The sequence below is a fragment of the Chelon labrosus genome (genome assembly GCF_963514085.1).
Source record: "Chelon labrosus genome assembly, chromosome: 9".
NCBI lineage: Eukaryota > Metazoa > Chordata > Actinopteri > Mugiliformes > Mugilidae > Chelon > Chelon labrosus.
Window position 1 is genome coordinate 17,729,842 of NC_140359.1, and position 13,232 is coordinate 17,743,073.

The following is a 13,232-nucleotide window of genomic DNA, read 5'->3' on the forward strand; positions in this document are numbered from 1 at the left end:
TATTATTTCTGGTGTATCATTGTTTAAGCAAGTATTTAATTTGATTGAAGTCATGCAGAATCTTAGCAATTTTAATAGAACAGCAACTCAGCTTCTCTTTGGATTAAGCATCTTATTAAATATGATCAGGATAACGGGAAAACTCTCACAGTGCTTGTGTTCTTCAACCACAAGCCTCCAAAGAATAAAAATAAAAAGACATTATTCACTTATAATGAATACTTGTTGGCTAGAACCTGAAACAACCACTGACAAGTTTTTACAAGAAAAACAACAAATTTTTTCAATTTTTGTATTTGTAGAAATGTCTTTTTCTGAACTACTACGCCTCTATAAGATGTAAACTGACTTAATAGCTTTAGAAGTTCTGTTATAGACAGATTTCATTATCACTGGTTAGAGCTAGATCATGTGTTTCTTGCTTTTTTGCAGCCTATGCTAAGCTAAGCTAACACGCGGCTGACTGTACATCAACTGTTAAAGACATGAGAGCGGCATCAATGCTGATAATCTAATAGTTTCCCCAAAAAACCTGTTGTTTTGTTAATGTTAATGGTGTGAAAAATAACTGTCTGAAACGTGTTTTGTACCAAGGAGGGAAAAATATCTCTTTATGTGTCTCCCCTGACATAACAACAGTGGACTTCCATCATCAATGAATCTGTTGTTTTGTGCACATTTTGATCAAATCAAGACATTCGGACAAAAAAATAAAAAAATGAATGTCAAACGGCAAAATCTGATGTTTCGCCTCCTTTTTCCAAGACTCCTTCCCAGGTCAGGCAGACATGAAAATGTTTATCATTAATTTAACCGTTTAGATCAAGTTGCACTCGGGAGTGTTTCTTGTTTGCCATTTGTTCTGAGAAAAGATGCGGCCTCTCGTCCCCCTCGACAACACATATTTTAGACAGGTTCTGGGAAAAACCTCTGCAAAGCGACTGTTTTATGATTAAGTGTGTGTTTAGCCGCATGTGCCCTTCATCCCATGTGCTTTCACTCCTGCTGAGAGAGCTCGCAGAGACACACAAGCGAGCACGAGTGTGCGCTGCAACGCACTGAGTGTGCGCTCGCTGACCAAGGCACACGCTCTATCTCTGTCAGTCACACACACACAAACACACATACACACACACACATACTCCCTGCAGGCCAGGCGGGTGGTCTGGCTGGGACAGAGATGGACACATGCTGTGATCAGAGCAGCAGTGTGTGATTCAGATTTCTCCTCTTTCTCTCTCTCTTATTCTTTCCTTCAATCTTTTACTTCCTTCTTTCTCTTATCACTGACACACCACTCCCACCTCTCTCTCCGCTCTGTTTATCCCCCTGTTCTTTTGAAAACCTGAGTGTTTCAAATGTATTCTGCACACAAACTCATCAGCAGGCTGCTCCTGAACCTATAGAGGCAATTAGATACTTGTGACTGAAATCTGGTGATTTTTACGCTCTCTTGCTCTCTCAAAGAATCATGCGTTTTCTGTCTTGATCCTACGTGCCCCTCCTTCCTTCTGTCCCTTTTTTCATGCAGCTAGCTGGGTACCAAACTCCTCATTACTCTAATTTAGAGGGAACGCTGCTCCCCTAATGGGCTCAGGGGCCCGAAGAATATCAAGTGCTGTTTAATTCTTTAATTCTATTCAGGCTTTACATTCGTGCCATCCCTCCACCAGCTCTTCTGTCCATCTTTCCATCAATTCATATCCCATTTAGTGTCTCTCCACGAGCAGCTACTAAAAAGATGGCTCCAACCTTATTTTTAAGTGGAGGAGGGGATAGATGTGAGTTTTAAAAGCATATCAAAGCATCGCATCTAGTCCCTCTATTTCATGCCGCCCGTTGTTCCAGGCATCCCACAAGTGTTTACATGTTGTTCCTGCTGCTCAAGCTGGACTGAATGTGTACTTATTTAACCCTATCGTTTGCTGAAATAGACAAATCTCCATGGTGACCGAAGCAGCAGAGAGCAGGTGGAGGGCCCTTGAGGATACATTAGGACCTTCTTGCGATGAGGGGATGCATCTTCGCTGTAAGATAAACTGTGCATCAGGCCCGCTTCAAGGGCCTAAACAGCGTTCATTGTCTCAGGCTGGAATTCTTGTCAGCTTCCTGTGCATGTAAAGATGAGCAGCACTTAGAGCGGTCTGAACGACCAGGCAATGACTATGGATGTGGAAATTTAAATGTAAAACCGTAAAAGGAAGTTCAGGGAACGGGGAAGCAATTTTAGATAGATAGATAAAGACAACAGGAGTTTAGTTTTGCAAAAGCAGATTGTGCCCGTAGCAGATATAATGACGATGTTAATATGATATAATGACATTACTTGAGCAAAAGAACAAGACGAAAGCAAGAGGAAGCAACAAATAAAAATACAATCAGGTTGGTCATCAACGATGGGTGTTACTTTTCCGAAAGTACAGACTCACAGTCGTGATGATCGACGCCTTTCTTCCAGGTGGTTGCATAAAAAATAAAAACAAAGAAGTGTTTACAAATGTCCACTGTCTTTTAGGGTAGCCTTCCTCGAAAAAAAGAATAAAAATAAATATATATTAACGAACAAGGATCGAAAAGACCTAAATGCAACAAAGTAAGAGGCCATGAAAAGCTTTTAGAAAACCGCGGCATGGTGTTAAAAAATACCAAATGAAAAAAGGAGAGGCTGCGTGGCAAAAGAAAAAAAACAAAAAACGCAAAATAACAAGGCTCAAGGGACAGGATAAGATCAATTAAAACAGCCTTGATGCAGATAATGATGATATCAGTGAATTAGTATGTTGAGTGGGAGAGTGTGTGTAAAGACTGAAAAGCAGAGAGTACACGTCACCTTATGGTGTCTGTGGGTAGAAACGGTGTGTACTATGATGTTTTAACACATTTTTAACTAGATTTGCTTTAATTAGAGACATTTAAATATGTGGAATATAGTATTTAAGTGTGCAGCAATGGGTAATGACTGAATGAAACACTTAATACTAATTAATTAAATGGCCTGATAAACTTTCAGATCAAGGAACATAGTTACTTTAAGTATGTCACATGTTGTGCAAGGATAATGGAAATCAGCCAAAGTAAGACCGACACACTGACTCAGACTCCATTTAAAAAGAATAAGTAACTGCTGCCGCGTATACTATTTTAATGTTTGTTTGTTTTAGATATATTTTAGTCATATTTGATTAAGTGTTCTCTGTGGACCGGTCAGATAGTCACGATTAGCTTTGTATTGAAATTTGCCATCACGGAACTTTTTTTATTTTTATTTTACCCACGTTTCCGTGGTAACGATCAGTGAGCCCCGCTGACCGGTGGCACCAAATGCCAGAGAAAGGCTCATAATGAATGGCCTATTATTTGTGGTTGAGTTGTTGTTGCTCAGCGAGTAATGGGAAGAGGAAAGGTTTTTAAAAAGTGCCGTAATCTGGCGGAAATATCCAGCAGCGAGTACATCCGAAGCCATATGCCTTTGTCCAAAGAAACTCTCCAGAGCCTGACTGATGGGTACACAGAAATTCTGAACCGCGTTGCATTCAGGAGGCCTTTGAAGGTCTTGAAGGTCTTTGAGCTTTTAAAAGTGTGCGTCTGTTGTCCACTGCAATGATTAGATTGTCAAAAAAAAGCTTATAATACATTTTCTAAAGTTACATTTTGTAGAAGTTTCTCGACTCACCGTTGACGCTTATTGGTTTACTGTATTTTCTGCATGTACTATTATGGGCCTTTCTGCGCTAAGGGACATGCTTCCTTTAAGGGAGTGCGTCGTGTTGCTGGAAAAACCTTGGTTGTCTCTGTTGTTGCTACGGATGGGATTTGTTGTTGTCGCAAGAGCTTAAAAAGAAGGCGCCCCATTTGGTGTGTGAATGAGAGGCATTATCCGTGGGTTCATTTTGTTTTTTACAATTAATATAATAAAATATAATATTATATTGCCATGCAAAACGCTCCTATTTTCCTGGTATTTTTGTTATTTCAAGGCCCATCAAACTAGTCAAACACAGATACATCAGTTCTGTGTTCCACCTAATCAAACCCAAGTTGGACCGAACAGTTTCCATTTATATCTGTATCTGGCTATTGGAGGGGGACAAAAATGAGGAAAGCCAGCATATGGACTTTCATCACCAAGAGATGGAGCATAGAAAATGTCACATCACGGTAATGTGCCTAAATGTTGGCAGCTCTGACACACTGCAATGAGGTTTTATGTTAGTGTGATTCTTAGTTTAAGGGATAATCATGACAAAGTAGTCCAACGCTATAGCCAGGGACCAGACAGCTTTGTTCAACAGGTGCATTTAGACTTTCTAACAGTAGTCGTCATAATTAAAACGAGTAGAAACAGATGTCAATATCTGGAGCTGTTAAAGGTACGAACAAGCAAGCTAGATCAGTTTCCTTTAACGCACACAAGCGTCTTTCCCCGCGGCCTCCATTCACACATGGTGCAATCCTGACTCTCTCTTGCTTCCCCACAAGCCCTCATCCTCTCCCCATCCACCCTTCTGTCAGCAAACACCTCTCCTTCAGCCTCTTCTCAGCTTTGTCCGCTCCCTCTGTCCATCCTTATTACAGCTCCTTAAAATTTTCTTCTCCCCACCCCCTCATTCTCCTCTACACTCCCTCTGGGCTCATCAAATTGGATTTCAGAGTGAGAGGCATCTCAGTTTTCTCCACTAACAGATGATTGAATTGAGTAGCTTTGGAAGCAGAAGGTTTCAACATGAGATTGAGAACAGTGTGAGGGCGGGGGAAGCTGATTTTAAGTTGATTCAAGGAGGGTAAAAGGACAGTGAATAAACACAGAGTCTAAAAAGTTACTGGCCAAATTGAAAATCCGCAAACCCAAAAGATATTTCACTTGTTCACACTTGGTGCAAACTGAGACCAAACACTTATCTCTCACCAGCCACTAAAGCAGAAGCGATTAACCCCAAATATTTACCTGCATCCTGTTGATTTAACGGATACGAAAAGAGAAGAAGAAGAAAAAAATAATAATCACTACTACTAACGTTTTAAATAAAATATCTGTTGAATGTGAAATTAAAAATCTGCTGAAATAGCCAATTAGGAAGCACTCGCGTCAAGAGAAAAGTAAACATGGTTGCGGGGCAAGACATTTGCAAGGGTGTGATAATGCATTCTAATGGATGAGCAACAGTTAGCAACCAGCTGGACCATTTCTGATCAGGTCCATTAATAAGACTTGATAATGTCCCCACAGACATCCAAGACTTGTTTCGCATGTGTGTGAATGTGCATAAATGAATTACTAATTTTGATTGTTTGTATAATTTTCCTCCCTACTTGCAATAGATTGGTTAGTTGTGTGTGTGTGTGTGTGTGTGTGTGTGAGTGAGAGAGAGAGAGACTACTTACAGTAGGAGGAGTGTCGAGTATTTTTAACTAAAACCCAGTTAGAAAAAAAAAAAACGCAGGAAAAACTGAGGAGATGCACCAAAGAAAAGTTAGTTAGAAGGTTAGTTTGTATATGTTATTACAAACAGACCTAAAACAACATCATAGAAGAGTGCAATAAGAATACTGCACTGGATTATTGCAATTAATTATTGTACACTGGATATTGCATCATCCTCAAACCTCACTGCAGACTATTTGCAGTTCAGAAGTCTTGTGGCCTGAGGTATGAAGCTGTTGCAGAGCTGGGCTGTTCTGCACCTCAGGCTGCGGCACCTCCTGCCAGAGGCCAGCGGAGAGAACAGTCCATGACCTGGATGACGCTCGCGACAGACAGCGTTCGGCACCCAAGTCCTTGATGGAGGGAAGAGAAGTACCGATAATCTTCTCTGCCGTCCTCGCCACCCTCTGGAGGCTGTTCCGGTCTGCAGCCGAACAGTTGCTGCACCAGAGAGAGATGCTGTTGGTCAGTACTCTCTCTATGGTGCCCTGGTAGAACGTGGTGAGGATGTTGGTACATCAGCGGGAAGCCTCACATCCAACACATCCTCTCGGCCAGCCTCCCACAACTACATAGGATTGTTTGTAGTAACTAGCATGTACTCTATGGCCGTTCATTAAATTACATGTTGGAATTTTACAGCAGGAGATTGGGGTTTGGGTCCCAAGTCTGACCTGTTTTTTTTTTTTTTGTGTCACTGCATCAAATGTCAGTTTTAGAAAACACATAAGACTGCAGTAACATAAGAATAAAGACTGGGCAGGGGGCAACTGGAGATTGACTCCTGTGTGTCAGTCATACAGCAATGGTTTCGGTTAGTTCACAACAGTGATTCCCAATCTGGGGTACGTGTACCCCCGGGGGTACACAAAGTGATGTAGGGGGTACGCGAAAGAGTTGATTCTGAACTCAGCCTGATTACATTTTGAAACTGAAAAAACAGATAACGGGTTGTTTTCTCATTTTCTGATTCTCCACCTAAATATAAAATCAAAACTGCTTTCCAGTCAATTATGTTAATAGCTAGATTGTAGGACAACTGGCTTTGAAGCTATGTATCAGTTTGCTGCTAATGTAGCTAGCGCCGATTCCCTGAAATGTCTGTGATTGGTGGGTAGGTGCAAATCTCCTGATGACATAGTTATACTCGCTACAGTTATTTTCCCCCCAGAAACAAGCAAATCTCGTTCTTGCTTGGGTCTTTAAATTATGTTATCAACAATTCTGATAGATCTCTTTTTTCAAAAGTGAACTGCTGTTGCTCACTGAAAATGCTGGTAAATAAATCTATTTTGTGAGAAATAATTCACTTGAAGAGATTTTATTTGTATGTTATGCATGCTAAATGTGGGTGGTGGGGGTGGCAGCAGGCTCACAGACATTTCTTTTTCTAGCTGCTACAAGTGCGTGAGAGTAGGGGGTACATGGATGGAGGTCAAATGTCTGAAGGGGTACGGGCTGTGAAAAGTTTGGGAACCACTGGTTTACAATAAGGGTCACAATATGAGTGAGCATCTACAAAATACAAATGTGTGTCTATATGTGTCTGTCGTTCCTGTTGTGGCGACATGCATCTGTTTACATTTTATGACAACTTCTGTCTGATTTTGAGAGCAAAAAGCCAGGACTAGTGTCGCAAATTTTAGTGAATACTTGGTTTATGGGTTATGCAAGTCCAACAAGTGTCTTTCACTTCAACCTTTACTTCCCTGCACGTCAGTTTATGCATATGTGCATATTACATCGCCATCTTTTTGTCTGTAAAGATGCTCCATGTTGATGATGTCCTCTGTCTGTCCGATAATATCTGCTGATGGGTCTCATTTCCACTTATTTCCTTCTTGTTTGGGTGGTTTCCTGACGGTGACCTTTCATTTCATATCCTCCTCATGAATTAAAGCCATTCAGTTCTGCCAATAAAAAAACCCTCATACACACATTAAGGGACACACAAACAGCTGTGCACGGCTATAAACGTAAACCTTAATGAGATGAATGCAGTGCCACGACCTAAAAATTTGAGTAGATCACAAAAAGATCAGCCGCGGTAATCTCCCTTGTGAATAAATTATAATGGGAACTCAGTGTGCAAACCCCGAACAGCCGGCTGACAACTGATTGACTGACTCACTCTTCTAAAGGGCCGCGAGTTCAAAGAGCCGCGCTGACCTGAACAGAAGACGCGCTTGATACATTGCCTGTCATTTGTCATCCTCCGTAGCCTTTTCCAGGCTGTGTATTTTCTTAATATTAACTAGGGGTACAGAACAAGACTTCATGATGTTCAAGAGGTGCAAGGGCACAGGAAAAGCACTCTGCACAGCTTGTCAAATTACCTTCCTAATGGCCAGCTTCTCAGGCTGCCTCGTCTCTGAGCAGAAAGAAAGGACAAGTGGGGGGAGTGAACAATTCTCTTTCTTGTCACAGCAAAATCATTCATTCATCTCTTTATATGGTACCTTTGCTTTCTTTTCTTTTAAGTCCTGCTTCTCAAGTACATCCTGCTCATATTCAAATGGTAGTAATGAATTGGTAGCATGAGAACCGAATGCGCAGAGAGGCCTGCTGTATTGTGGGCCTGTCAATCGTTTGTCTGCACTCTTTCAGACTTGTCTCTTTAATAGGCTTTCCCATTAAGTCTAGTTAACCATCATTCACCTGAGTCATCAGTAAGCGGTCAATGACCGGATTAATTGTTTCGCCTTAATTGCAGGGTTACATCTTCAGAATCATTATGGTCTTTTCATATCTTTTTTTTTTTTTTTTAATGTCAGTGTAGGACATAATGTAGACATTTAGTGGAATCAACTAAACGTATTATTATATTATGTTTTATTAATTAATGTCACGTTAAAATGTCTTGCTTTTATTTTAAGACTCATGACCTTGAGGCCTTAAGTATTTAAACGAATATACTAGAAGACTTCCCAAGCATGCTTTTTTCCCAGAGTGAAAATGTCTGAGAAAATGAAATCTCATTTTTTACCTAACAGATGTACACAAGCTGCTGTATGTAGCAGCACCAGAAACCATGTCAGTTTGATGCCGTGTTACAGGAAACATGTCTTTCTGGTGGAACAACAGCCCTCACTCAGCCAGTTATTTTAAATATTCTCACCCTGAATAAACACATTTCTATAGATGAAAGCTTCTAAGTGACTCCTAACCACGCCAGAGTTATGTATGACCCATTCACTGCAATCATCATCTTTTCTTCATGGCAATAAAATATCTTACTCGATATCATATATTACGGCAGTTTTGCCACTAAAATCACTTTTCTTTACATTTTCTCTCAATGTTCTGAATTGCAACATGTCCGCAACTTTCTCACTCCCTTTCGCCTTCATGCCACCGGTTACTAAAGCATTTACCAAGGTTTTAACTCAGTTTTCTGCAGAATATGACATTAAAACCTGAAAAATGTTTGGTTTAAGAAGAAAATGATGTGCTTGGCGATGCAGTTGAAATCTGAGCATTTAAATATAATGACGCTAGTAGACAGGAAATGCTTGTTATTCTTCACATACAGACAAATGCAATTCAGTCTGCCTGCCTCGGTTCAGCAGGTCCAGAAGATACTGATGGTTTGGATTATGACTGGATGTCCAGATTATCAGGCTGACTCTGTTTAACTGTTTAAAAAATATATATATTAGTGACAGTGGTCTGTGTCTTTTGATATATGTGAAATTAGTCAAGTCTGTTGCCTCATACTAATGAAGACTTAACCAGGAGCTGTCGTGTTGTCATGTTGTCCTTGTACAGGCTCTGTTACAGCAAATTAATACATCACTCTACAAACTAAGAACATGTAGAACGAATGAAATTCAACTGTGTGTGTTGTGACATTAGCAGGTGTTAATTCAGGATTATATAACTGTTTATAAGCATGGACTAACTGTGTCAAGTTCAGTTAACTGAGCTGGTTTTACATTTTAACGCTCATAAAATGTCTTTGAACTAAATATTCTACCTAAGTATTATTGCATGTATGTGTTGTTTTGGAATTGCTTTTTTTTGTGTGCTTTTTTTTTTTTTTTTTTTTAGCAATTCATCAAAACAGTATATTAGTCTCCGTCTGACCAGCAGTAAATTGCTGTTTTCATTTTCTATTTTCACGAATAAATGAAAATTCAGTCTCTTAACAGTATGTTCATTCCAACGGGGTGATTTATTTTATTTTTTTTTTAAAGACTTTTTTAAAAATCACCTTGATTCGATTAACTCTCTCCTGTGGCCTCTTGTTAGGTTCAGGAAACTTTTGAATACATTTTTAGACAGAACGAAGACTGTGGATTTTGTCCTTCGTCGCCTACCTGAGCACATTAGGAAGGTAATGGCCGGTATGAGCGGGAGGAATGATTGAGGCGAGAAGAACCACCCTGGCTAGGTGCAAATTTGAAATACTCTATTCTGTGCTGCTCTGTAATTCAACTCTGCCAAATTTTTGAGTGGATACGCCGCTATACTCCACTACATTTATTTCCCAGCTTTAGTTAAATGTTACTTTGCAGATTCAGATCAATTAATAGAAAGTATAACGAAAAACTGGGTTACTGTATGAGTATCAGTACTTTTACAATAATGTGTCAATAATTAAAATCAATTATATTTGTATAAATGAAAGGCCTGTAGGATTCATCTTAATGAATAGATTTGTCTAACCTTAATACAATATTGAGCTTTTTTTATTTTACATACTTTTACATAATATTTCAGTACAATCTTTCTACACTTCTACACTGTACTTAAGCAAAATACGTGTATTTCCTTTTATCACTAAATATCTGTCATCTGTCTCTGCTGATCTTTTATATCCTCTCTGCGTATGACATGACTGTAAGCCGAAATTATTTAACATCTGTAGCGTTGGGATGTTCACTATAAATATCTGAATGAAACTAATGAAATGTCTACTAAATATTACATCTATATCTTGCATTTTAATACACTACACATTACATTATGTTACATAGATGTGATGTATTTTTTTTTAACAGCGTATACGTATGCAGCATCCATCAAAAAACTTTTATCAGTGAAGCCCTAACCCCTAAAAACTTCGGTATGAGCACAAAATGGGTCCCTTTGTCATTCCTTTTCAAACCACAATCATCATCCTCTCCATCCATCCAGATGAGGAAAACAAAGTAGAAAGGTACTTTATTGTTTCCCAAGTCCAATTTCCTCATAATTTTCTATTCCTTTAATGATTCACATCCTCAAGCTACGGCAGGCATGCACATACACACACGGCTATAAAGAGGTATGTTTTTGCCATGAAGAGAAACCATTTGCTCATTTTGATGGAGGCCTAAAAGAGAGGTTGAGCTGTCTAAGTGGATTTTTCATTACTGAATGTAATAGGGCAAAGAAAATTACAGCTGCTACAGCAGGAGGGGCATTAGGATTGCTCATGTACTTTTTACGTGGATATTTGTAATGACCAAAGAGGTTCTGTGCAGCTGTATACGAGCATTAGAAAAATTAGCACAGCTCTCTGTCTCGTGTGTGTGTGTGTGTGTGTGTGTGCTATGTCCCTGCCGTCTCAGCCTCCCCTACCAGGCTGCTTTCTGTAATTTGGAAAGGTACATCCAAACTCGCAGGGGGATGAAACAGCTTACTTTGTCTCCTACTAGCGCTCCGGACTGAGACAGGAGTGGAAAGCCAGCATAATCGAGGAAATAATGTTGAAAATGGAACGCTATTAGGGAAGTCGAGCACTTTCTCCATGCTGCCTCTGAAACATATCATTTATCATATGCCTCTGCATAACTTTTAAAGACTCAGAAATTGTTATTTCCTCACAAGACGCCGCGCTGCAGCTTTCCGACGAGGCACAGACACACAGCACACCGTGTTTATGAGGAGATAATGAAGGTCATAAGATATTTGAGGAACTAATTCCCGCTGTAAATGTCTCTGTTGCATCCTCTTTATTTGTTCACTTACCACATTCATCCTGGTCATTTACTAAGAGACTATATTTGTACATATTGTATATCAGCAGTGGTGGAAGAATTCAAATCCTTAATGTCAGAAAGAAAATACATATATACATATAGAGCCTTACCCGGACTTAAATACCACTGCACCACTGCACTTTAGTCACATAGCTGTTTTCAATACTGTAAATGTGTGTATATATACGAGCTACCCCCCTCTAAGTTTACATTTCGGGTTTACAGTCTATATTTTTATATTAAAGTCTATATTTTATTTTATTTTTCTCAGTTTTACATTTACACTTATATTATTTACTTGGTGTGTTATGTGCAATTATTACTGTTTTACTGTAGTACTTTTTTTTACTACTGGCTGCAGGTGCAAAAATACATTTCACTGTGCATTGTACTATGTGTAACTGTGCATGCGACAAATAAAAAACTATCCTATCCTATCCTAGGAGTCCTGCATTTAAAAGTATCCTCATTAAAACATAATTTGGCCTCTATAAAAATGTCATATTTTTAAATACAAAATTGCAAAAATAAATAAATGTAGAATAAAATAGAACAAATATTTCCTGTGATATGCACGATTAAAAAAAAGCACTTTTGTCATGCAAGATGTTACTTGACTTTATCTGACACTTTCATTTATTAATGAAACTAAAAACCTCTCCAGAGAATGACGACACATAACGAGCTTGTGATCTCCATCTGCATCGTCTCTCTCTGGGCTCTTTGAGGACTTGTCGTTAACGCAGGCCTAAACGTTGGGCATCAAGAGCGTAATCTCGTCTTCCATTTAGTCAACGTTGCTGTTGAACTTTCAGTAAAGTGTAAATAAATTAAAACCTTGTAATTAATTTGACAAGATCTGAACTTGCATTTCCATTTGGCATTAAATTTATGTTTCTTCTAATTGAAACCTTGTTTTAGCTTTTTTTTTTTTGTATAGGCCTACATCATAGATGAAGGAAGCCTCATACACCTCATCATATACACAGCTTGTTCTGAAATAACTTGAAACAGTAACCGTTATTTAAACCTAATCGTTCTTTTAATCACTCCCGTAGATCTCAGGTTTTCTTGTTTTCCTGCATTACGTCCTGACTGCATATTAAAATGAAATAAACATATGATTTCGTCAAAGTTGTTTACAGCTACTCACCATACGGCCCCTGAGATACTGTACTGAACTGTGCATAGGGAGGTTTGCCTGCAGCAGTCGCCTCCGTACCCACTGAGACAGCACTCCCCTCTCATTTCATTTACTCTATCACCTAATATTTATTCCACTTGTATCTCCCTATGGGTTGCTTCTTTCTCTCTCCTCGCCCACCCCTCCACCGTATCCAGCTTCATTAGCACATAACAGGCTATCAACATGCATAGCAGGGTCCTGATTTAGATGTTCAACCTGATTAGCTCTTAATGAACCGAGACCGGCTACCTGAATGGAAGTGCACACAGTGGCATAAGACAATAACATACAGTATATGTGTGTTCCCTCCTGCACGAACACAAACACAAATATAAGCCCTCAGACGTACATACATACATACATACATACATTCCCTGTGGAGGCTCATTATCACACCTTAGACGCTGAAGTATGAGAAACTGCCAACTAATTATACCATACGACGGCAGACGAGACACAATGTAATTTCTTCAAAGCAAATTCTAGAGATGCTTCATTGTAACGACAGACTTCTAAGTATAAGAGACCATATAATAGGTCACGGATTCTTTTACTTTCTTTTATGTGTGCTTAAACAGTGCATATACGTAGGTGCAATGCATAAATTTAGTAAAATAAACGGCAACACAGACGCCTGGTTTGTCTGGCTATTCATTAA